Here is a 27009-nt window from a genome sequence, read left to right as displayed (position 1 = left end):
AGCCCTAAACTCTGCAAACATTCATTTCATTGCTGTTCAGTGCCAAGTTTGGGGCTTTCTGGAAGCATGACATAAAGAGTCAGAGAGAAAAGCAGCTGACCAAGATTCTGGTTTGGAAAATGATAAATCCAAAGCAGAAAATGATTTAGCCTTAATAACTAGGGCTTTCTGTTGAAAAAATGAAACAAAGAAATATCTAGTTTGCTTCTCACCCTGTAGGAGCCAGGCTGGGTTAATGGACTATTTTATTTTTCATTTACTTACAAGATATTTATAACAATTGGCATGCATCTACCACTGTTCTAGACACTTCACCAATATTATCTTATTTCTATCCTGAAACAAGCCTATAAGGTTCAGACTATTATAGTCACCATTTTGCAGTTAAGGAAACTAGAGAGGTAAAGTTATTGGCCCAGGATGCTCAGCTGACTAAACGTGAAGACAGCTTTCAAATCCAGACATTCTGGCTTTGTCTATGCCCTTATGTACCATACCCTGCTCTCTGAATCAGAAATAAAAATTTAACGGAAGCAGCTAAATCTAGCACCAGGAGCCAGAGGATGAGGACATCCCAAATGCTCAGACAACCTGAGGGATCAAAACCTGAGAAATCGATTTTACTGTGAGAGCCAAGAGTGTGTGACCAGAACCTAAAAGGAGAGGAGAAGGGCAGGAATCAGTCAGGACTGGAAAATGAAATAGCAGTAAAGTAATGGGAGCCCAGTGGAACGGCCAAGAAAGGATTTGCAATATCTACATACTGTGTCAAGACTCCTAGCCACTGGCTCATGGGTGGATGGGTTAATTTAAAGTAACAAAGCAGGTCTTGAGAAACATTTCCCCCTGTGAATTTATCTCATTCCCTTTCCTCAGCCTTCTAGGGCACAGTAAGGGTATAGGACGAGAAAAAACAGATGGAATGTACCAATTTAACTCATTTCCTCTAACATTTTGAAAATTACTATTCATTCTTTATACACTCTTCTCACTAATAATTGCTTCCTTTTTTTCTTTACTAGGAGCATTCATTTGATAAAGGCAACTCTTGGCTCTGAGATACTGTTATGTTCAGGTTCGAAAGTGAAAAACAAATCAAGATCCAGGTAACATATTATTCTTATCACAAACAAGGTATACGAAAATGGATCTGAGACAGGTTGGGACTGGAACTTGTGACCCAGTGCTTGCACCTGGACACATGTCTCCTCAAGCAATAAAATACAAAGAAACTATAAGGGACTAAAAATAACTGCATACATGCGCAGTTGGGCAAATTATGGACAAAAAGACACAAAGAGAGCAAAAACCCAACTGCCACTTCTGAAGAGCCGGGAGCAAAACAAGGGTGTTGGGAGCAAAAGCAGGGTCCCACGCATGCCCCCTGCACACAAACCACCACCAAAGGGGTGGGCAAACCACCACAGCCACCCCTCCGGCCTGACCCCTGGACCTGCCCCTACCCTCAGTCCATATAAGGAACCAGCTTGCTTCCCGCCTTGGACAGCCAGCAAGCAAGGGAACCTGTTACTTGTTCTTGCTCCCTCCTACTGCAACAGGAGGCCCAATAAAGCCTGGCCTGAATTTCTTGTCTGGCCTCTTATCAATTTCTATTGATTAAGGAGGCCAAGAACCCTGGTTGGTAACAGATCTAAAATTCTCAGCCTTGTAATATGTTATGTGAACACAAATACCATCACCAGGTAAATTATATTTGATGCGTAAACCAGCTGGAAGGTGGGTATCTAGGTCTGATTATACCATTCTCTTTATTTTTATGTAACATTAAAATAAAAGCAATTAGGCAACTAACTTTCAGTAACAATGGTGACTTGAACATAATCTTTAATTGGCACCTCTCCTCCAGATTCTCCCTGAACTTGGGAAAGGTATATAAAAATATCGGGAAGTCTATTGTAGTCTGTAAACCAGGAAACTGAAAAGTACATGCAAGGAACTCCTTCAGTATCTGAAATGGACGCTACTAGTACATCCTTAGCTAGAAGTGCAGGAATATGTGGTGAAAGTGGTCCACACAGTAGGTTATTGTATATTTGGGGAACAATTTCACTTTACCAATATCCTTGAGAAAGCTGTAGATAAAAGAGCAAAGATTTTTTTAAAAGTATGTTTACTCCATGCATGGCATACTCATGGGGCAGTAGTCTTGCTGAAAGAGTGACCATTTAACCTAGAGAGAAAGTGGCCCAGCTAGTTGTTCACAACACACTTATCAGGCCCTCCTTCAGCAAAGAGATGCTGCGCTATAGTAAGAAAGCTTCTAGAAGGAACACGTCCTCCTTCCATATTCTATTCCATGTGACACCTTGATGTCCAAATTGGCGAAGTTAAATCACAATAAATCAAACGTTTTCCTTCTCTCTTTAACTGCCCCTGGCCTGGGAGATTCTACCAGAAATACACAAAGTCTTTTTGGAGAACCCATCCCCGTTCACAATACCGCATGAGCACAGATCTGCCCCTGTAAAGATGTACAAAGAGAAAAATATCACTAGGATGAGAAATGCTTCAGCAGTTCAAGAGAATCAATCTGAGGAATGAGAAACAACTATCCTTCTTTGAAATGATGTTTCTGCAAGGTAGAAGGTAGGATGTTAGAAAATCTTTTATTTTCAGCAAGGCAGAAGACATTGCCAGAGGAAGACAGGCTCAAAGAGGGAAATTATGATATCAGGAAAGAAAATTGCATGGAAAGGGAAAACATGATTGCAAAATTCTAAAAAGCAGTAGAAGCAGCGAGACTCAATGGGAATACTAAAGACAAGTGGAACAATGAAATAGAAAACATAGAGTTTTATTTTTTTAACATAACTCATAGACAAAAGGGTGGCAGCATGAGATTAATAAGGAAAAAAATGAGAGACATGGAGGAACTATCGATTCATTAATTTATCAATACAGTTAACAAATGTTTTTTGATCACCCACTATTTGAAGGCACTGTTGCAAGCACAGGTGACAGAATGGTGAGCGAGACAATGTTCTTGCTTCCCAGGGGTTAAATTATAGTGAGTGGTACTGATAACAATCACCTAGCAAATAAATGTATAATACAAGGTCGGGTAGTGTCAAATGCTATGAAAAACAACCAAAGCAAGGTAAGAGTATAGAGCATGATAATGGGGTTGCCAGAGAGGTCCTCTGTGAGGTGACATTAGAGCAGATAATGCAATAATGTAAGAGGGTGAACAGTGTAAAGAGCATTGCAGGCAGAGTTTAGCAAGTTCAAAGGCCATGAGCAAGGATGAGTATGTGTGTATTCAAGTAGATGTAGTGGAATGACCAAGGGCAGAATGCTAGAAAAGGAAGTCAGAGAGTTAGTCAATGGCAGATAATTTAGGTTCTAGAAGATCATAGAAGGAGTTTGGATTTATCACAAGAGTAAGGTGAAGCCACTGGAGGGTTTTAAGCAGGTAAGTAACTCAGCTTATATCTTAAAGAGATAATGTTTGAAATAAGAAAATGTACATGTATCTGCTTTAGCTTCTTTTTCTTTTTCAAAAAGAGAAGTGAAAGTATAAATCAGAGCTAAAGAAATTGCTTACCTATGGCAACTGAGTGGAAGGAAACAGGGTAGAAAAAGGGAAGGAAGTAACATGTCCCCGTGAGATTTTTACATGTTCATAAATGAAAACAAACAGAAACAAAGGAGCCAAGCTATAGTCCAGTAAACAACATAAGTGTTCTTGAAAAAGGGGCATGGGAGAAATGATCTAAGTAACTCTTGAACATGTGTTTTGAACACATGCTTTGAATTTAAAAACAAAATAATGACAAATTTCTGACTCTTCTTAATAGATCTGTGCCCAGAAGTAATGAAAATGTCTGTGTCTTGGCTTTGCAAGCTTTCCACTCCCATTCATTCAATCCACAGGGTTATTGCTCAGAGCTATTGGTGTACACCTGTAAGCTAGTCCCTTGAAGCTTAATTTGAATGATGATACAGCAGTGATATCATGGACTTCAGAAGACTACAGATAAGGTTTTAAATTTCAAATTTGCTCCTTGTTAGCTCTTGGCATTGGGCAGATCACTTCATCTCTTTGAGTATGGTTTTCCCCATCAGTAAAGTGAACAATAACAAAATCTAATTGACTGGAATATAGTGATAATTAAATGACATAATTAGGCAAAGAGTGCTGAGCATGCACTCTCTATCCTAAAAGAAAGGCAATCAAGCCTCCATCTTGTTAGAATGGTTAGGATAGCCAACGTTAAACTATGAATGACTACGTTCTATACACATGATTGAAGGCTAAACTCAAGAACCAAGTAGCAGGAATTAGCTTTGAAATATAATCTAATATCAATGGTCAATCAATATAGGATTTATTTGGGGGATTTCATGTAAGTTAGAGAAGTTACCTCCTTGGTGATGATGAAACCTCTGTAATCCATAATTAAATATAATACGTATTGAATATTTCCTTCACTTAAGACTGAAAAGCCAATTATATGGACTTCAGTAGCTTTTGGTCTTGACACAAAAATAAAGTAACAATAAGAAAATACATATCCTTAATCATCTTTAGCTTCACTCACATCTTTGATTTTCCGACATTGGAGTAAATGTGAACACAGAATGAAGCAGTGTTTTTTCTTACTGATCCTAGTTATTAGGATGCCTTAAGATTGACTCTATTTTTGCTATTGAATAGTTGCTTATAAAAACTAAATTTTATTCTGTCTTTTCCTAAATTTAATGTAAGCTCTATTAATAATACTCCTTGTAACATTATAAAGAAAATGAAAAAAACGCACATTTAAGCATGATTTGAGAAATGCAATGACATTATGAGCTACAAGGCAATAGCTTTAAAAATTACTATTCATTTCAAAGCAATATCACATAATTATTTCCCTGTCCTGTCAACAGTCTCATGTTAATATTTTAGACTCAGATGAACAGTCCGAAATATATTTGGAATATATATTCCAGCATATTTGGAATTTTTGCATGAAAATAAGGAGGCATTTTAAATCAGTGGGGAATGGAAGAATAATAAAATGCATGCTGTTAGGATTTTGACTATTTAGAAGAAAATTAAGTTTGAATACTAATCATCATATATAAAAATGAAATCTAGATGGACTAAAAATTCAAACAAACAATATTTGGAAGAAAACATACAGAAATGTTTTAATAATTTTGAAGTAGAAGAATATCTTTGAGGTGATGCACCAAACCCAGAAGGCATATAGATATAACATGATAGACTTGACTATATAGACATTATAAATTTTGTATAGTGAAAGATGCCATAAATGACAAGCAATGAAAGATTGGAAAACAATATAAAAAAACTTCAACAAAGCAATACAGGTGTGAACAACTGAATAGAAAAGTGGGGAAATAATACAGACAATCCACAGAAAATATGTAGAAATAGACAATAAACACATAAAATGATGTCCAGGCTTACTGACAAGGAAGGAACCCAACAAGCCTCACTAGTTGAATGGAAATGGTACACTCAAGAGCACAGCTGGATTGGCTGGAGAAGCATTTTGTCCTTACATCAGAAACAGGCAGCTACACCTTTGGAGGAAATATTATCTTCAACTCCAATGCCTTCATGAAGCAACACTGCTGGCCCAATGGGGTCTTTGACTTACAGGTGTTCTTCTAAATTTCTAGGCCTGATTTACTGATAGCTCAGCTAAATTAAAACTTAGGACTTCCCTGGTGGCGCAGTGGTTAAGAATCCACCTGCCAATGCAGGGGACATGGGTTTGAGCCCTGGTCCGGGAAGATTCCACATGCCGCAGAGCAACTAAGCCCGTGCACCACAACTACTTAGCCTGTGTGCCACAACTACTGAAGCCTGCACGCCTGGAGCCCATGCTCCGCAACAAGAGAAGCCACCGCAGCGAGAAGCATGTGCACTGCGAAGCGTGCACACTGCAGTGAAGAGTTGCCCCCGCTCGTAGCAACTAGAGAAAGCCTGCGCCCAGCAATGAAGACCCAATGCAGCCAAAAATAAATAAATTAAATAAAATAAATTAAAAAAAAAACCTTAATGGTGTTCATTGGGTCGCTACTGGTATTCAGTCTTAGTGCTAGATATTTGTAAACAAAGGTGGATGTGGTTACTGTACTCAGTGTGCAGAACTCAAGGTAGTCTTAATAGCCCTGGCCAATACTATCCTTGATGAATCTTTTCACATTTTTACTAATTCTTGGGTTGTTGCCAATATCCCAGGTATCTGGTCTACCACTTGGAAGACCTCAGACTGGTGGATTAAATGCACCCTTTTTTTTTGAGCCATGAACTGTGGAAACAAATCTCAGCTGGCAATCAGACAGAGTTACTCATGTAGATGTCTATGGTAAGGGCCCATTCTCTAATGAGACCAACTGGAATCAAGCTGCTGATCAAGCCTACTCAGACGGCCACCATCACTACCTAAATTTATCATTGGACTGGACATGGCAATACCTCCACTTTCATAGACTGTTCATAAAGAATTGTATGTTTCTGATCTAGAAGTCATTACTTTATGCCAAACTTGTGACTCTTGCCAAAAGTTGACCCATCTGATCTGACTCACAAGTGGAATGACACATTGCAGGAGTCATTCCCTCTACCTTCTGGCAAATTGACTACATGGAATCTTTGATTCCTATCTTAAGGATACCTGTGGTACTTCATGACTGTCACCACTTTTTCTGGTTGTAGGGTTGCTGTTCCAGTCCAATCAGTAAAATCTGGCCACCGAACTATGACTCTAAAATCTGAATTGTGCCATGTTCCACTTTCCAAACCATCTACAGTTTGACAATGGTTTGCCTTTTGTCCTAAAGGCCACTGAAAAATAGGCTGATTATCATGGTATTTGATGTACATTCATGGCCCTTATCATCTTCAGGCTGCTGGCATCATTGAGAGGTAGAATGCATTTAAAAAAAAAATCATCTAAAAATTATTTCTGACTCTATCGACCTTGTCTCTTCCTGGTAAAACAGTGTGATCACTGAATGTGGCCATCTCAGAATGGGTTGATCTCCTCTTGCCTTCCTCCTGGGTAATGATCACAGGAAAGGGGAGGTGAAATATATAAAACTATTTTGAAAATTCAGGATTCTTCCCTGACTATTCCTGGGCATGATGTGTGTCTTTCTCCTACCAGTAACCTCACGTCGGCCTGATTGGTACACCCTCTGGGTGGCAGCCTGGCCAAAAGGGAAGCTAGGAGATTGAAACATAATTCTGTTTCAGTCACCTAGATTCTAGCAACATGGATCATGTGCAAGCATCCCTAGGGCACTCTACATCACTTCTGGAGAATATGGGGGCAAGGAAATGAAGCACTTGTTGATGTTCGCATACTGTTTGCTACATTGTGAGTAACAAAGCCCTTTATCTCTGAACTTGGAGTCTCGTGTCTCCTACCAGCATCCATGGAAAAGTAACAGACTAATATATTAGCTTGTAAGAAAAGTAAAATCAAATCCTAGACTGGCACACACATGAGACTGATGCTCACTAAAATTTGAAAAGCACTGAATTTGGTTGTGAAATAAAAGAGATTAAATATCCCCTGAAAACACAAACAACTATGCCTATTTTTTTTGATCACTCCAACGCACCTGGTTTGTTTTACAAAGTTTGTGCTGCTTAAATGTCAATTAACTGAATTATACAGGAAGCCATTATTTTAAAAGGAATACATGCATTACAGTGTAGGATTGCAGGTACGTACATACTTTTTGATTCATTCAATATAAAATATATGCATATCCAAGAGAAATATCTTCCTGTTCTATAAGCCATTATAACTACAGTTGGTACAATGTTAGTTTTAGTTTTCATTATCAGGGAGTTGTTAAATTATATTTAATGATAACATTTTATTGGATTCAAGAAAAGATTTCCCATATTAGTTTAGCCCTTAGACATCACATTTTCATTTTTTGTATATTATAAAACCATTTTATTAAATAGTGAGCTTTACTGAAAGATTTCTAGTTAAATTAAAAGAACTAAGGAAATGGATTTTCATAGCAAACTGTCAACTTAAGGATAGCTTTTCTGAACTTCTTATATTCTACTTTTCATTTTTAACTTTTTTTTTCCCTAGCTGGTTCTGTGTTAATCCAGTGAGACTCAAAAATGTCAACTCACCATTTATCTCCAAAAGAGAAAATATCCTTTCCTAATACTGCAATGAATGCCATCACTAAAGATGAAATTTCATCATAAGTGTCTACAAACAGAGACAAAAAGATCATAATAAAAACTGTAGGTCTTTTTTGTGTGATAAGGTAACATTTGAGAATGTTCATTGGTGCTGTCTTTGGCTGACAAAAGTAATTAATTCCAGCATGCAATTACCTAGTAGAATACAAAGGTTACTTGAAAGTGTGTGTGTGTGTGCGTGCGTGCATGAGATGAATTTAAGCTTCCTGTGTAGAAAATGTGAGTCAGAGTAAAGCAATGGATTTCCTTTGCTTCTTTAATCCTCAACCGCAAGTAACATTTTCTAAGTTGCAGGTCTCTGTATTTTTAGGCTACCATAATCACTACAGTGTTAAATCCAGAGTTTTGCACACACACTTACATTTCACCTTCCAAATTAATTTTGAATTAAGTTTTGAATTAATTTTGAATTAAATTTCATCAGTTTTGACTGATGAAAATATAATCAAAGTTATATGAGCTAGACCGTATTGTATGTATTTTATGGGAAGCCTTTATACTTCTAATACAACTCTAGTTTAAGTGATGGGGAATATTTCATTTCATAGGGATATCCCATGCATAATTTTCACAATATGCTGCTTTATCTGATGTTATCTCAATTCATTTTTTCCCCAGTGAAATCTAATATCAGAACCTTGAACTAAGGCAGGGAGATAGTCCAATGTAATAAAAAGTTATCTAAACTCTTTTGTTACAACTGTACTTCTCCCAGTGCTCCCATTTAGTCACTAGTTGTAATATGCTTGTTGTAAATTTCAGGGTTTTTTTAAGTCTTGGTTTGAAAGTACCAGGAAGTTCAAATCTCATGAGTTAATTTCATATCCTGCCATAGTAAATGGAATCCTGTATTGAATCTCTTACATAACAAGAAAGGTCAGTTTCACTGTAAATATCATTTCTGCATTGAAACAAGACATTGCTTAGCTACTGGCACATGTGGTTTTTCACTTATAGACTTCCCTAGAATAGTTCTTTGAGTCTTAAAGTCGAGTTCTCTTTAGTATGAATTGTGATCCAGGAACAAGAGATCTAAGCAGGTGACTCTTTTAATCAAGAGTCAGAGAGCTCTGAGGAGTGAATTCAGCCTCTGTTACCTAACAGCTGTGTGACCTACAGCAAATTACTCAGTATCTTTGATCTTGAGTTTCCCCGTTTACTGAATGAGGATTTAAGGTCATTGTGAGAATTATAGGAGATAAATTACCTGACAAATAGCACTAAATAAATGACTGCTATCATTATGTGTCATTCCTACTTTAGTTTCTTCTATTCTCTCCAACCAACACACTCTTATTCCCTTGGTACCTAAAGAAATCTTACCTCTCTTATAAGATGTATCTCAAATTCAACTTTTCTTTTGAAACTTTTCAAAATGTCCTGAGGTGGAGGTGATTTCTCTACCACCCGAAGCTCTTCAATACCTCTTGTAGGTAAAAGTAAAGTGCAAAGGAATCATTATCTTCTTTAAAGTTCTCTGTCACACTGTTATTTTCCTAATTACATACTTGATTGTTAAAACTATTAAATCCACACGTTAACCATAGGAGCACTGAGAGCAGTACCTAGCGCTGAGAGCAGAGATTCATGTAAGATTTATTTAATAAATATGTGTTAAGACAATGGATACGTGAGTGAGTGTATGAAACCTGGGTCTCTCTTTTTAAAATTTATTTAATTAATATATTAAAAAAAATTTTTGGCTGCATTGTGTTCGTTGCTGTGTGTGGGCTTTCTCTAGTTGTGGCAAGCAGGGGCTACTCTTCATTGCAGTGCACGGGCTTCTCATTGCGGTGGCTTCTCTTGTTGTAGAGCATGGGCTCTAGGCTCGCAGGCTTTAGTAGTTGTGGCATGCAGGCTCACTAGTTGTGGCTCGTGGGCTCTAGAGCGCAGGCTCAGTAGTTGTGGCACACGGGCTTAGTTGCTCTGCAGCATGTGGGATCTTCCCGGACCGTGTCCCCTGCATTGGTAGGCAGATTCTTAACCACTGCACCACCAGGGAAGCCCCTGAAACCTGGGTCTCTGTTTCCAGTTGTATTAAAACGATTTATTCTTCAATTATGAAATATATCTTTGTATGTTTCCTGTACACAGAATTTTAATATTTAGCATATGTGGTTCATTTAGGTGAAAATAAGGGGTAAGGCTGAAAATGTTTATGAATAAAAAAGAAATAAAACAAAAAAAGATCTTGTTTTGTTCCATTAAAACTAACATTATTTAATCTTCAAAAAATACTGGCACTTCTAAGAGGAGTTTATAAAGAAAATATAGAGAAGAAGCTTTTTTTTTTTTTTATTAAACATGAGTTATCTTTAAGCTCACTTTATTACAGTGGCAAAAAACCTGGATCCAGTGTTTGTTTGCAATTCTCCCAAAGTATAGATTATTTTAGACAGCTTTTTTTTTTTTTTTTGCCAGAAAAGGGAAAAATGATTCCTTGATATAAAATCATTTTAACCACATGCCAATTGATAGTGTTTTTCAACTATTTTTTTTAGGCAAATGGGCAACTTGAATAATTACCTAGTGAATTTTATCGTGATATTTGGACTGTATAGACATCTGTTCTTCTGAACTTGCTACTTGCTTCACTCAAATAATGATCTAAGTAATTGCCTCATTTCCTTGAAGTAAATCCAAATTTTATGCAATAACTAAATTTACTAAGCAATCAAACTTAGGTCAACAACTCAATTGAGCAAATATGTGTTAAAGGGGCTGACGTGTGCAAAAAAAAAAGTACAATTTGCTATGATAGGTTCTAGAATTGGAACATGATTTTATTGTCTCACATAGCACCACCATAATAGATGTGTTAGAAAACAAAATTCAGCCCCAGTAAATTTGAAGATCCAGTTGGCTTTATTAGGTGATTCAAGAATCAGGCAGCATCCCATCTAGCAACTAGAAGGGTGCTCTGAGGTGTTGTACAAAATGGAAGGTTTTTATAGAAAGAAGGGTGGGGCAAGGGAGCTCTTAGCAAAAGAAAAGACATGATTAATTTTAGGTCAGAACATCTTTTTATTACGCAGATTGCCTCTTCTTTTTCTGGGGGATGGAGAGTGTTCATGTGACAGATTACCACATTGGTGTTGAGCAGAAAATTATAAACTGGTTGATTAAGATTACATCTAGTAGGGACTTCCCTGGTGGCACAGTGGTTAAGAATCCGCCTGCCAATGCAGGGGACACGAGTTTGATCACTGGTCTGGGAAGATCCCACATGCTGCGGAGCAACTAAGCCCGTGTGCCACAACTACTGAGCCTGTGCTCTAGAGCCCACATGCCACAACTACTGAAGCCCTTGTGCCTAGAGCCTGTGCGCTGCAACAAGAGAAGCCACTGCATTGAGAAGCCCACGCACTGCAACACAGAGTAGACCCTGCTCACCGCAACTAGAGAAAAGCCCGCACGCAGCAACAAAGACCCAATGCAGCCAAAAATAAATAAATAAATTTATTTATAAATAAATTTAATAAATAAATTTACTTAAAAAAAGATTACATCTGGTAGAAAGGAATCCAAGTTGCAAAGGAAGAATGAAAACTGTCACTGTTTGCAGATGACATGATACTATACACAGAAAATCTTAAAGATGCCACCAGAAAACAGAGCTTATCAATAAATTCAGTAAAGTTGCAGGATACAAAATTAATATATAGAAATCTGTTGCATTTCTGTATACTAACAAACAATGAACTATCAGAAAGAGAAATTAAAGAAACAATTCCATTTACTGTAAGAGGGAAGAACAAATCTGACTCCATATTGGATGTTTCTTTTACTTTAACCTTCGTATTTTAGTGCTTTTGCTACAAGTTAGTCACTAAAGGGACGCTGCCTGTAGCTTTAATGGCCTATTTCCGGGAACCCTGCCTCCTATGCCTGAGCTTAAACTAAAATACCTTTGTTTAGCTCACAGGAAACATCCTGACCAGGCCCACCTATGCATGGCTGCAGGAAAGAAGAAATTAACATCCACCCCCTCCAGAGTCTGGCTGGAACTAGGAAATATTTGCAACATCTTATTGCCTTTTTTTTACTTTCTCTCCTCACTTCCCCCTCTTTGCTCTATGAAAGAAACTAGCATACAAACCCAGGCAAGATGGGTTTTTGGAACACTAGTCTACCATCTTCTCTGCTGGCTTTCTGAATAAAGTTGCTATTCCTTGCCCAACAACTTGTCTCGTGATTTGATTGGCCTGTCATGTGGCGAGCAGTACGAGCTTGGGACTCGGTAACATTACCAGTGCATCAAAAAGAATAAAATGCCTAGGATTAAACCTACCTAAGGAGGTGAAAGATCTGTACTCAGAAAACTATAAGACACGGATGAAAGAAACTGAAGATGACACAAACTGTTGGTGGGAATGTAAATTGGTGCAGCCACTGTGAAAAACAGTATGGAGGATTCTCAAAAAACTAAAAATGGAACTACCATATGACCCAGCAATTCCACTCCTGGGTATATACCCAAAACAAACAAAAAAATGAAAACACTAATTTGAAAAGATACATACACTCCAATGTTCATAGCAGCATTATTTACAATTACCAAGATATAGAAGCAGACTAAGTGACCATTAACAGAGGGGTGAATAAAGAAGATGTGGTATATATATACAATGGAATACTACTCAGCCATAAAAAAATGAAGTTTTGCCATCTGCAACAACATGGATGGATTTGGAGAGTATTATGCTAAGTGAAATGAGACAAAAAAATGCTGTATGATATCACTTATATGCGGAATTTTAAAAAGAAAACTAGTGAATATAACAAAATGGAAACAGACTCACAGATATAGAAAACAAACTAGTGGTTACCAGTGGGGAAAGGGAAGTGGCGGGGGGCAATATAGGGATAGGGGATTAAGACATACAAACTATTAGGTATAAAATAAGCTACAAGGATATATTATACAACACGGGGAATATAGCCAATATTCTATAATAACTATAAATGAAGTATAACCTTTAAAAATTGTGAATTCCTATGTTGTACACCTGTAACTTATATAATATTGTACATCAACTGTATCTCAATTAAGAAAAATTACATTCCTGGTGAAGGTTGAAACTGCAGTTAGGTATTAAATCTAGGTTTGGTATCATGGGCTTTAGCATAAGTGCTGCCATTTTGGGCCTGTGTTGTTGTTGTTTTAACAGATATAATATTTTAAAATAAAATTAGCAAGAATGAAAATATATTTCCTTTTTCACTCCAGAATATCTTCTATTCAAGAGCACCATTCAAAGCACATAGAAACCATATAAAAGACTTATTAATTAATGGATTGGTTTGCTCTTTCAGCCCCAGATGAACACACAAAAAAATCATTTATTTTTAACCTTAGTCTCAAGCATTAGTATCAGACATTTTCAATTTATTTCCTTAAGTGTACAAAACTGTCATCAAAATTGTGATAAAATGCTTTCTTATTTCCCTTTGTTTCTTTCCCAGGAACACTTCTTTCACTTCCATGTCCCTTATCTTTAGTTGGGGGAGGGGTGGTCAGGGAAGAAGAGGTCATGAAGGTTTCCTCAAAGACTAATGAAACATGAAGGATGAATAAATGTTTCCTGGACAGAGGAGGAGGTGAATGAAGACTTATGGGAGTCTTTGGGGGAGAGCTTGATTTTGTGATGAGAACCTGAGAGATGATGTAACCAAACTGGCAAGAGAGAAAACTCTAGCCTCAAGGGTTTAATTTATCCTTGTCAACATTTAAAGAAGAATATCTTTTCACAGAAAATTTCCCAAGCACATCTTTCAAAAATTGTGTTGAGTGAGTTATTTCTATTTCCAAGGAAACTTCTGGGAGAATTTCATCTTAACAGGTATTGCCTCAGTGTTTTTCAAAGACCCAAGACTGTGTGTATGGCATTTGGAATTAAGCAATGCTGCCCTCTAGAGGACTCTAAGGTGCATCTGACTCGTAACTGTCAGGAAAGAACTGGGACAAAGAAAAAGGTGCTCTCCCACATCGTATGTGCTTAGGCCCTTAAAAATGTAGTTTGGGAAAGAAACTGACCATGGGCATAGGATTGGTTTTCATAATGTATAGCACTATGGATGGACGTGTGTGTCCAAAGGAATCCAAACTTGGGTGAAAAGCAGTTGACCTTTAAGACATGTGTGTCCCCTTTAACAGCCTGCCTCTAACACCCCCATTACCACCACTCCAGGGACTCCTTGAGGTCACACTGAGAAGACAGCTCTTTAAATCAATCCGTTTCTCAGATCTCTTTGCTTTTCATAAGTCATTGGTAAAGACTGCCCTCATCAAATGTTGTGGTTTTTCTTTTTTTTTTTTTTCTGTCTCAGGATAACTTTACAAAACTCAGGACATTTGTATTTTCTGTTCTGATTCAAATGCTCTTATCTTGGGTCTTGGTATGGCAGACTTCTATGCCATGTCCTCAAAGAAGTCTTCCCTAAACATTCTGGATAAAATAACCACCACTACCCGCTGACCTAGAAATTTCTCTTTGATTCCTATGATCTTTTTTATTTTATTCTTAACATGAGCTCAAATTAGTTTACATGTTTATTGTCTGAATATAGCAACATATTTAGTCCCATGAAGGCAGAAAAATTCTGTATATTTCTATAAACAAGGGCCTAGGACAGAATGTAGTATGTTTTGGGCTAGTACTGTCCAATAGCAATTTCTGCAATGATGAAATGTTCTATATTTACACAGTTTAGTAGGACAGCCACCTGACATATGTGCCTACTGAGCCCTTCAAATGTGGTTAGTGGGACTGAGGAGCTGAATTTCAATTGTATTCCATTTTGATTAATTTAAATTTACTCATATGCACTTAGCAGCTACAGTATCAGACAGTGTAGTATTGGCTTTCAAAACAATTTGCTTAATGGATTAGTTAATAATTATCAAAAACACTGTGCATATATTTCCTATACATCTTTACCTCTGTTATCAGTATTCTTTCATAACTGTATTTGTTTATCTATATATATTTTGTCAATCTTTAACTTGCCTTCAGAAGAAATAAGGATTTCCTAAGAAGTTGACTCCCCCAAATCAGTTTTTCCCTTTCACTTCTGCCCACGCTCCATATTTATGGAATTTATTCAGTGAAGCAAATTTCTAAAAATTAGTGGTCCTACCTCCATTATTTTTATCCTGGAGAATAAAAACAGGACACAAATTTTAATTATCTTTTTTGCATCAGGTGGTATACCATGTGGAGGAACCCTAAGGACTGACTGTGGCAAAAGATCAATGTTTCAGAATAAATAAAGAAAAAGAATTAGTATATAAGAAGTCTGTATTCTTTATTTTTCATGATTTCATTAAAACTTTAGTTCTATAATCTATGATCCTGATCTTTCATATATGTTTGCTTTTAAAACAAGGCTTTTCACAGGCTGTCTCACTGTCAGGTGAGTATTTGTAAAAGCTTTACAGATTTGTTTCCTAGAGTAAGCCAGTTTTCATGAATGCCAAGTGGTAAGGTTATAACTTGAGGCTGCATTTAGAAAGGACAGAGATTAATTCTATACCAGAGGAGAAGAGACTGAAAAATCCTGTCTCGAGAGAGGTAGAGGCTACGTGTAATACACATATCCTAACTTGCTTACTCTGTGTTGAAGTCCAAGAATGGAATGGCATGTTAGGATGAGGAACCATTGCCCTTATCCCTATGCAGAACTCCCAAAAGAGCTCAGCTTGTAAAGTATCTCTTTACCAAAAGCTGCAGTTCAGCAAAGGTGAGCAAAAAGAGGGGCTTTAGATCCTGTGACATAAAGAATTGTGTTGAAGAAAGCCTTTAGGTTGATTTATGTTTCAAGAAATCTGAATGCTTGCCTCACTGCTTTTTAAAAGACCAATTAATTTATTGAGTGTGTCAACAAGAAGTTGTGTTAGTAACATTTTACTAAAATATACTGTGAAAAGTACACGGCTTTCATTCTTGGTCAGAAAGAGATGGATGTGAAAGGTTTTCATTGCCTGGTAATAAGAAGAAATATAAGTCAAAATAAAAATCATACTGTTCTATGGGGATAGTGAAAAGTGATAAATGCAAAGAAACCCTGATAAACCAAATTCTCAAAGAGAAGCAAGCGCTCATAGAAGAGCAGATTGCCTATGAGCAACTTCTGTGCATGACGGTGGATGCCCGATCTGTGAGAGCTGGAATTGACATGTATAGAGACATTTCAGGAACAAGGAAAAGTCATCCAGGCCTTTCGATTATAAAGTGGGATAATGAAATAAATTGAAATCTAGAAAAGCTCTAAACACGTAAATAAATTGTTCAAAAATTGCTAGCAGCCATAATTAACTAGGACCACACTTGCCTTCCCACCATAAACAACTAGAAACTGAAAAAAAAAATGCAAATATTATTGTCAGACACTGAACAGTTGAAAGTGATCCATAAAGAAGATAAATAAATGAAATAAGCCCTGCAATTGACAGTTTCCTGCATGGTGGAACTTTTCAGATGGTGGTACAGGGATGAAGACCCCTATAGATCATGAAAGTCCTGCTTAATTGAGAAGACAAAGCTTGGAGATGAGGGAGCTACAGGCAGCCAGGATTTGTGGGGCTGAGTACCAGAAAGGAGATAGTGGAAAAAGTTTCCTAAATCTGCATAGAAGTTTCCTAGAGTTTGTTGCTAAATAATAAGCCAAATGTATGCAGTGAAAAACGTGGCAAGGTATTGTGAGAAGAATAATCCTCAAAGCTAACACAGGTCTGAGAATGTTTGAATTGTGGCCATCAAAAGTCAAGAAACCTTGTTAAATAACCAGGACATTCAGTACACACTCTAGAAGGATAATGCCTTCAGAGGAGAGCTAAGCTAGATGTAGAAAAAATGCTATCCTATAACTGTCCTAACAATGCTTAGCAATAAGCTTTGAAGAACACCAAGCTAATCTCCAAATAATTTAACTGCTTTCCAGAAAAAAACTACAACAGTCTTAAGAGGAAGACACCAAAATTCATCCCTCAGAAATATCCAGCATCCAACCCCAAATTAATAGATACGTGCAAAGCAGAAAAACTGACACATTTACCATGAGAAAAATCAGTGTATAGAAACAGATACAGAAGTGACAGTTGATGAGGTTAATACAAAGACCTTAACATGTGTTATAACTATGTGCAAAGATGTAAGGTAAAACATGAAAATAATGAGAGAAGAAATGGAAGATACACATTTCTAAAGATGAAAAGCACATATCTGTATTTAAAAATTGATTGAATAGCATAAACATCTGGTTATGTAATGCAGGGGAAAATCAGTGAGCATTATGTTATTGTAAAAGATATTATAAAAAATAAAGCATAGTTCTGTATATTCTGAAGAAATATACATAACCTAAGGGACATATTGGAAAAAGCCAAACTGTTTAATATCATTGTAACTGGATTACCAAAGAGGGAAGAATCAGAAAAACAATTTGAAATAATAATTTCTAAATTTCATGAAAATTAAACCCACACATCCAGGAAGATTAATACACCAAAATCAGTATAAATTCAAAGAAAACCACACAGGGCATACTGTAATTAAATTACTAAAAACCATTGAAGAGAAACATTTTAAAACAGAGGAAAATATTTATTTTATTCAATATAAATTTGATTCAAATTTGATATTGATATTAATTTGATATTGATATTAAATAAATTTTTATTTATTTATTTATTATTTTTATTTTATTTATTTATTTATTTATTTATTTTTATTTATTTATTTATTATTTTTTATTTATTTAAATAAATAAAATAAAATATTATTTTATTGATATTGATTTTATTGAGGTATAAAGGTAATATTATACCTCAATAAATATTTTTTCTTAACTCAGAAAAAATATTAAGCTAAAATATTTAACCAGTTGTTAAAGGCTAGATATGGGTAAGCATGAGAATTTGCAGCCACTTGAAGGCTTCTCTCAGTGGAGTTCATCAAATTCTCATGAAAAAGATGGAAGGCAGAGTGGTAGAATGGGGAAAGCCACCCTTAAGTGTAGGCCCAAGGAGGGTAGTAGGAAAGGCACAAAGTTCCACTGTACAATACTCTTTAAGTGAAGCAAATTCTGTTACCCACAGGGATACACTGAAAACCCATTTCGGCTGGGGGAAATTAAAAGAAAAAATTTCTTTACTACTGGACTTCAAATAGAAACCATCCTAGGCTTTGACCATTAAAGGTGTGCTGTAAGAGGCAGGATCACTGAACAAGTCCCATCCCCAATACCCAGAGATACAAAGCTTGCTTAAAATAGGATAATTATGACAACAGAGAATACATACAACTTCCTACCAGACTAATATGCATTAAGTAATAAGTAATAGTGGTTTACCACTGGGGAATGGACAACAGTGTGAAAAAAAATCCTTCTTTGAGGCACAGGCTTAGAGGAAACACCTAAAGCTGAAGGTGGAACAGGAACATTGAGAAAAACACTCAGTCTAGCCCTACATTAAGTATAAGGTAATGTTAGAGGACTCTGAAGCTTGTAGTACACTGTGGATAATGATATCAATAACAAACTTCAAACAAAAGTAAACAATAAAACCCAAGCCCAGCTAAACTCCTAACTAGATTAACTCAACCCAGCATACTTAAGGCATAGCAGAAAGGGAAGCATGCCAACTTCTGGCAAAAATATTTACCTCAGTTTCGTATTTTCTAAAAATTATAAAACACATAAAAACAAGAAAGAGACAAGTTACTATCAAGGGACAAAAAAGAAACACTATTAAGGGTCAAAATAATTAACAGAATCAAGTTCAGACAGGGAATTTAAAATGACTATAATGAATAAGTTAAAAGTTCTAGTGGAAAAGGTGAACAACATGCTTGAACAGATGGGAGATATTAGCAGAGATATAAATGAAATGAAAATGCTAGAAAAAATATAGTGACATAGTTGAAGAAAGCCTTTGGTAGGCTTAGCAGTATATATGGCATAGCTAAGAAATGGATCAGTGGCCTTCACATGATCAATAAGAATTACCCACACTATAACACAAAAGAATACATTAGCAGAAAAAATAGAATTGAACATTTTGTGGGATATTATAAAACAATATAACATGTGTAATTGGAATTCCAGAAGCTAATTGAAAGAGAATGGAGAAGTAATATTTGAAGAGATAATGGCTGAGAATTTTCCAAGAATAATAAAATTCACATATCCAAAAAGCTCAGAGAGACCGAAGAAGGATAAATACTAAAAATAGAACAAAACAATCAAGAAACCCCCACATAAACATATTACATTCAAACTGCTGACAATCAGAGGTAAAGAGTAAATCTTGAAGGCAGCCAGAAAAAAAGACAATTTGCATCCAAAAGGACAAATATAAGATATACAGAAGACTTATCAGAAATGTAAGCCGAAAGACAACGTAGTAGCATCTTTAAAGTGTTGAAAGAAAAACAGTCAATCAAGAATTCTCTACTTGGCAAGTATATCCTCTAAAAATAAAGGAAGATTAAAGACTTTTTAGGAAGAACAAAACCTTCTTACCCCATTCTCATTTCTTGACAAAATCATTTGATAAATGATTTATGGTGTGATATCTGGCAAAGTCAACAAATTTTATGTCAGTTGGTAGACTTTCAGCTGGTAGAGCCTTTTGGACACAACGTTGATAGAAACAGTAAGCCTGAAACTATGGACCTTCTTTCTTTACCAGAGCCACAGAACCTGGTGATTTCTAACCATCACCTTGACAGAAGTTATTTCATCTGTGAACAGAACACTGAATTCCAGGACAAGAATACTTAAACATGATCCAGTGTGAAATAATATATAGATATCCATAAATGAAATATTTTCCCTAAGTGCTATTAATGGTGGACCATTTTAAATGATGAAATACGGAAGTAATAATAATTGTATATAAATAATAGTTTGCTACCCTATGGTTCTTCGGGTCTTTTAGAGAAAAAAAAAAAAAAAAAACCCTCACACCATAAATTTAGCATAATTTTGCACCACAAAATAACTTTCAAAGAAATATAAATTGCAAAACTTTTTTTCTCCTTTTGAGGGAATGAGAACTAGGTGAACTCCTCAAAGCCTATCTTTGTGCATCTCAAATAGGCAGTTGAGAATTTGCAGTTTCAACTAAAGCTAGCCACATATTTCTAGCAGCTACTTAGGAGCGACTGAAGATGCAGGGAAACAGAAAAAATTAAAATTGCATTATATGCAGAAAGGAATTTCATGGTTGAAAAGTCAAGGGTAGAGACTTTCTAAGGTTTTGACCAAGGTTAGAAGACTTATACAAGTTAAGGGTAAAAAAGAGAAGCAGCTTTTAGTTGGCCAGACCAAAATTTTCTGCTGAGTGAATCAACCTTGTCCAGACCATCAGCATATGGTCAAAACCACTTACAAATCTATGTTTACTTTTACTCTATCCTGATATGCTTCACTGAAGAGAGACTGGATTTGAGCCAGTAATTATCCTGTAATTATTCAAGACCAATAATTATGAGTGTTTACTGATCAAAAGGAGATTCACCCCATTCCTCTCTCAAAGGTGAGATTTTATTTGTTTTATTTTAGGTTCAATTTGTTGAACAAAATAGCTAAACACAGGTTAGAGAGTGAGATTACTTACCCTCAGTGCTTTCATTAATAAGCAAGTTATTTCTAATCCATTTTAGTTTAAAAAAAAAATATATATATATATATATATATATCAGCTTTTGACAGCTTTTGGAATTTATAGTACATATTGTAAAATATTTGCATATTAATGGGTAGATGTGGGCAGGATAAAGGTTTTAGTTGGGGCTATTTTAGATTAGTTAAGTCAGAGAATATTTCTCTCAGAAGGTGACATTTAAGTAGAAACAAGGATAAAATAAAGAACGAGCCACAAAAAGAGTTGGGAAAAGATATTTCCTGACAGAGGAAAAAGCAAATTAAAAAGTCTGAATGGGAGAGGGATGGATTGGGAGTTTGCGATTAGCATATGCAAACTATTATATATAGAATGGATAAACAACAAGGTGTATAGCACAGGGAACTGTATTCAATATCCTGTGATAAACCATAATGGAAAAGAATATAAAAAAGAATGTGCATTCATATGTATAACTGAATCACTTTGCTGTACAGCAGAAATTAACACAACATTGTAAATCAACTCTACTTCAATAAAATAAATTTCTTAAAAAGGCCCTGAAGCTACAATGGAGTTGGCAGGCTCAAGGAACAATAAGAAGCAATATGGCTGGAGAAGAGTAAGTGAGGGGTGATGACTTTGGAGAGGAAGCCATGTGCCAGAGAAGTGTGGACCTTGAAAGACATGATGAAGACTTGAATTTTAAGTGTGATGGCAAACCAATGGACGGTTTTAAGATGGACTGATATGACCTAATTTACATTAAACAAATAAACAAATGCAAAAAACCCCATGAAACCTCTCTCTGGCTAATGCCATGAATAAAAACTGTGGGCACAAGTGGTAGTAGCAAAAGCACCTATCAAAAATTATCACCCCTCCAAAGTCCAAAGATCAAAGAGGAATATATAGATGGACATTGAGACTGGGAGAAATACATCCTTAATTAAGGGAAGAGTTGAGCAAGAATAGGGCAATAGGATTAGGCAACTTGTGATTGGTGAAAGACTGGGGGTTAATATGATTATAGATTCATACAGAGAAATTGGGAGCTGAGACTGTTAAAGTAGATTGGAGCCAGGCACTGTTCTGGAGTTTGTGATTTATTCCTTTAGCAATGGAATGGACCAATTTTTAAAATTAATAATTTAGATTTTATTTAATGAGAAAATCTATATATTTACCAACTTTTTCAAAATGTTCCCGTTCAGTAGCGTACTCTGCTAGAAATTGGAAATACAGAGATAAATAAGACAAATGCAATTTCTCTGAAATTTCATAGTTTGTCACTTTGGTTAGAATAAAGTAGCTTCCTATAAGCAAGTGATGTCACCTTTTCTAACGCCTCAGAAGGTAGAACTTGCCCTCAGTTTTGTGGCTACCCTGGCTTCACTTTAAAGCCACTGATTTTCCATTTCCAAAGAGTTCAGCATCAATACCCAAAGTGACATAGACTCTTACCCTTCTCTCAGTGTTGACTCAATCCTTCTTACTTGCTGTCTTGCAAGTTACCAACAGATCCTGGCCTCATGTGACAGTGGGGAAAATTAATTTATATTCTCATTAAGCACCCCAATTCAAGTTAATATCGAATCTCCTTATGCAAGGTCCTCTAGTTATTTCTGAGGGCCGTCCAAGGAGCTGTCCTATGACTACTCAGGAATAAGTTCTTCAATTTTCCACTTCAGCTTCTTCATCAATTCATTAGCATTCATGCTGATAATAATACATCAGATAGAGAACCACTCTGCAGGGTGCAGTCAGCCTCTCCTGGTGATCTCCCCGTATTAAAGCTCTTGGAAGGACAGCCTTACTATTCTCTCCAATGTCACCCCATTCTTAACATGGAACAAGCCTTTCTCATAATTCACCACTATACAACTCTGATGATACCAACCATTTTACTAATATTTTAGTGAAAGATGTGAGGACAAGAATACAGAAATACAGCACCAAAAGTAACGTAAAACTAGCTCCTAAATATGCCTGTTCTCAGGGTCTGCAGGTCCAGGGCCATCCTCAGCGTCTGTTTCCCTGTCTAACTTGTGGGAAGATGCCAACTCCTGCTCAGAACACACACGTGCATGAGCACATGCGCGCGCACACACACACACACACACACACACACACTTATAAATTTGAGAAACTACTGGGAGTATTCTATGTATATCTATGACTCCAAATTGAAAATCAAATTGCTATGAGTTATAGAGAGGTCCCTATTTTAAACCCATATCTCAGATATTTGTCTCCAACAAAGCCCTTCTTAGAATGCTTCTAAATGCCTCACCATTTAGAGAAAATTCCATATTATCTCCCAAAAAGATGTGGAACCATCCTTCAGTCACCACGGCCTCATCAATTGGAACAATAGTCCAAGAGTGACATTTCTAAATCACTCATCTAAATAATACTATATGCAAATTATTTTTAAAAACTAGTCAAATTCTGATTCACAGCCTGTCTTGTGTGGCATGAAGCTCACACCTGTAGAAATTTTTCTTTTTTTGCAGTATCAGCTTCGTCCACAAATACTTGAAAACCAATACACAGAAGACTTCAAGTAAGATCAGTTTACAGTTCAGTGAACACTAAATTCTTACAAGAGCAAGAAACATTTCTTCCAAATGGGCAAAAGTTTTGCAGACATACTAAAAATTACACAGGGCATTGTGCTTTACCTGCAAGAATAGTGCTGTTCTTAAGATAAACATTTACATTCTGATATTGGTTTTGTTTTCTAAAAACATGGGGAAGTGTTTATATAAATAAAAGGTACATTCAGAGGTACTTGCCCTAATACAAAAGTACGATATTCTTGAAAAGTCACTGAAAATTTTTATATCCAGAAAAAAATATGGCTTTTTTTTCCTTATACACACCAAGACTTCCTAAAACTCAAGATCTCTTTTTTGTCCAGGGAATCCTACTAGACAAGTCCAGTGGCTCCAGCAGTCACATAGAAGATGCCTGCTCATCATTCACTTGTCTGAGCAAATTTCATCTCATGTATTGTCTCCCTCACTGGAATGCCAGCTCCCTGACAGCAAAGGCTCTTTTCACCTCCGTGCCTCTAGACTAGTCCTTAGAGGAGTGCCCGGTATATAGAAGGTATGCTTGGCACGTGGAAAACTCAATGCTCACTGAATTGCTGCATTCTGAAGAGAGAGATTTTCCAAAAATAACTAGTAAGTAAATAGTGATTATACTCTGAAGTTTATGCCTCATACTATGTTATATTTAGTTTCCATTGCCACCATTTCCTTTCTCATTTTTTAATTGAATAGACAGCTTCCCCCATACTGAAAGAACTAAAAAAAAAAAAAACAAAAACCTATATTAACAAACTGCCCATTTGTTCTTTTCCTACAACAATGCCCAACTCAGGAGCTGCTTCAATTTCTTCTTCAATTTCTTCTTCCTGTATCTGGTCAGATAAAAAGAACTTTCTCATTGTGTGTTTTCTCATAGTACTTAATAATGCTGTGCTTCTATTATACCATTTGCCACAGTATAATTACTTGTTAATGTGTTTTTTTTTTACATATTCCAGAAAAGAAAGCATTTCTTTAAAAGATTTCCTTTTTCAAGAAATCCCCAGCACCTTGTAGTTGATCAAAAGCATATTCTGAGATATTACTGAAATTCAAAATAATATTCTTACATAATGTCTTTTAACAAGTCACAATAATTAACTTAAAAAAATATAGTAATTTGGAATTACCAAGTAGTTACCAGTCTTGGTTAAATTCCTCTTACAGTCTTACTTTGGAAAAACAAAAACTGATGGTTTGTTTTAACCTGTTGTATTATCTATTCTTACTATATAACTTTGTCAATCTCATTCACTTTTCATTGGTTGTTTTGGTCATCTTAGTGGATTACTCTTTCCATTTAGTAGTTTATAGCACATTATTTTTCTGGGAGTACTCAATAAGATGCATAACTCATTTCTTTCCTGCTTTCAAAAAATGCATTTTCCTATTAAAATTCTCAAACAAATAATTTTGCATATTCAAAACCCTGGTTAGCAGCTAATATTTTGGTTTTCCTCAAGTCTTTCAGTTAATGTAAAAGTAATTATGACACTCCTTGGGACTGGACTTTGTAGGTATAAGAATTACATTTCTATCTTCTCAAATTCCATGCTCATAAGCTAAGTTATCTAACATAATAATACATAGCACAAAAAAAAATATAGGGGTTTTTAAGATGTCAAAACCCCCACATGCCATCAACACCTGCTCTTTGCTAGATGTTTCACTATTTCTGTTTACCCCAACGAACTCTTATATCTAGTTTGTTTTCATGCTCTCCATTACCAGTCACTTCTTTTGGTTCATTTGTATTTAGATCTTCAACTATTGATTGGAGAGCTACTACTGTAGATGTAAACCTGAACAGAATGATTTCTACTTTCAAATAGCTCATATGTGAAAATAATTATAATACTATTTAATCCAAACCATAAAAATATAGTTCACCCCTGAACAATGTCGGGTTCAGGGGGACTGACACCCTGTGCAATCAGAGAATCAGCACGCGCTTCCTCCATTTCAGTGGCCAGGCGTCCATGGATTCAACCAACTGCTGGTCGTGTAGTACTGTAGCATTTGCTATTGAAAAATATCTGCATATAAGTGGAACTGCACAGTTCAAACCTGTGTTGTTCAAGAGTCTACTGTATTTCTTCTGTCTGCAGGGTTCAGAGATCTGTCACAAGCATCTACTGAATGTTAAATGTGTCCTCCAGATAGATGTGTTCGCTTGCAAAGGAATGGTCATTTTCCTTAAAAGAGATCGAAAATTATGCAAGTCAGAGTAGTTGTAGATCTTGTAGGGGAGGAAGCTTTTCCCTTCTTCCCTTCTAGGTTCTTTGGCTGTTCTAATAATTAAATTGACATAAGGCAGACTAATAGGAGAAAAGCAAATTTAATTTCACATGTACGGGATCCCATAAAAATATGAGACTCAAAGAAGTGAACAAAACAGGCAGCTTTTATACCATTAGGCAAGGAAACAATACATCTGTGAAGAACTGACAAGACAAAGGGGTTCAGGCTTGGGGTGGCAAACTGGTGAAGAAGTAGCAAGGTTTATTTATACAGCCTTCTTGGTCCCCAGTTCTCTGTCTCTGGTGATAAGGATGCCTTCTACCCTTCTGGTAGAGGGAGGGTAAATTTCATATGGGGGATTTATTTTCTGCCTTCAGGGGGGCAAAGGAAGTCACAGTGTCACTCTTATATCAGTTGTTTAAGTAACTTTAATTCAAAAATTAATATGCTCAAGTAGCATATTTGGGGGTGGCATATTCTGCTCCCCTTCAATATCAAGAGATCTTTCATAAATGCAAATCTGATCATGGTGTATCTCTGAAAAAAATTCATCAATGGCTTCTTTTTTCCATTAATTAACCCCCTTGGCTTGCTTAATAAACCCTTAACCATCTGACTTGATAGTTCACCAGTCCTGTTTCTAATAGTTTCCTGCACTGCGTCACCCTTCAAAAGATGAAAATTTTATACTTTGGTCATACAAAACTGTTTACACAATGACTATACTCTTATGATTTTGTATTTGCATAAGCTGTTTCCTGTGCCAAAAATCCCCTTTCTGATTTTGTCTATCTTTGCTTTCCAACCCATCCAACTTGTCAGAGTAGAGTTTGGGAACCCTATCCTCTGTGCTCCCAATTGCATCTGATGTCTCTGTGTGTGTATGTGTGTGTGTGTGTGTGTGTGTGTTTGTGTGTGTGTATATATATATATATACACAAATATATATAAAATAATCATTTCTTCCCTGTCTTACTTCTTAATGACCAAACATCTTATTCATCTCTGTATCTCTAATAAGAAGTGTATGTTATAAAGGTTCAAGAAGTGATTGTTAAGTAGACAAATTTATATATCAGTGTGTCAAAATGCTTATATACATATAACATGTGATATTATATAGATAAAATATATAGTATTTGGATTTCAGAAAATATCTGAATATTAAGCTGGATTTTTCAAAATTTCCTTGGATATTAAATGTGATACAGCAATAGTATTTTCAACACTTCCTCCTTCTGTCCATGTTATTCATTTGTTTTCCTGTTATTAGCAGGATAAGATGAAAGATTTACTTTTTGCCATTTTCTCTATATGAT

At 36.1% G+C, this 27009-nt stretch overlaps 1 long non-coding RNA gene across 1 annotated transcript in view; it reads left to right on the top strand.

The window, feature by feature from the left end:
• LOC137774677 (uncharacterized) overlaps positions 1-12364 on the top strand; it is a 153213-nt gene extending 140849 nt beyond the window's left edge. The window contains exons 4-5 of the long non-coding RNA XR_011075924.1: positions 1023-1106; positions 12140-12364. This is a non-coding gene — a long non-coding RNA (uncharacterized lncRNA). The remainder of the gene's footprint in view (positions 1-1022; positions 1107-12139) is intronic.
• Positions 12365-27009: the final 14645 nt, after the last annotated feature.

The sequence above is a fragment of the Eschrichtius robustus genome, chromosome 13 (genome assembly GCF_028021215.1).
Source record: "Eschrichtius robustus isolate mEscRob2 chromosome 13, mEscRob2.pri, whole genome shotgun sequence".
Lineage (NCBI taxonomy): Eukaryota > Metazoa > Chordata > Mammalia > Artiodactyla > Eschrichtiidae > Eschrichtius > Eschrichtius robustus.
The sequence above is the reverse complement of the archived record's forward strand: the minus strand, read 5'-3'. Positions and strand labels throughout refer to the sequence as shown.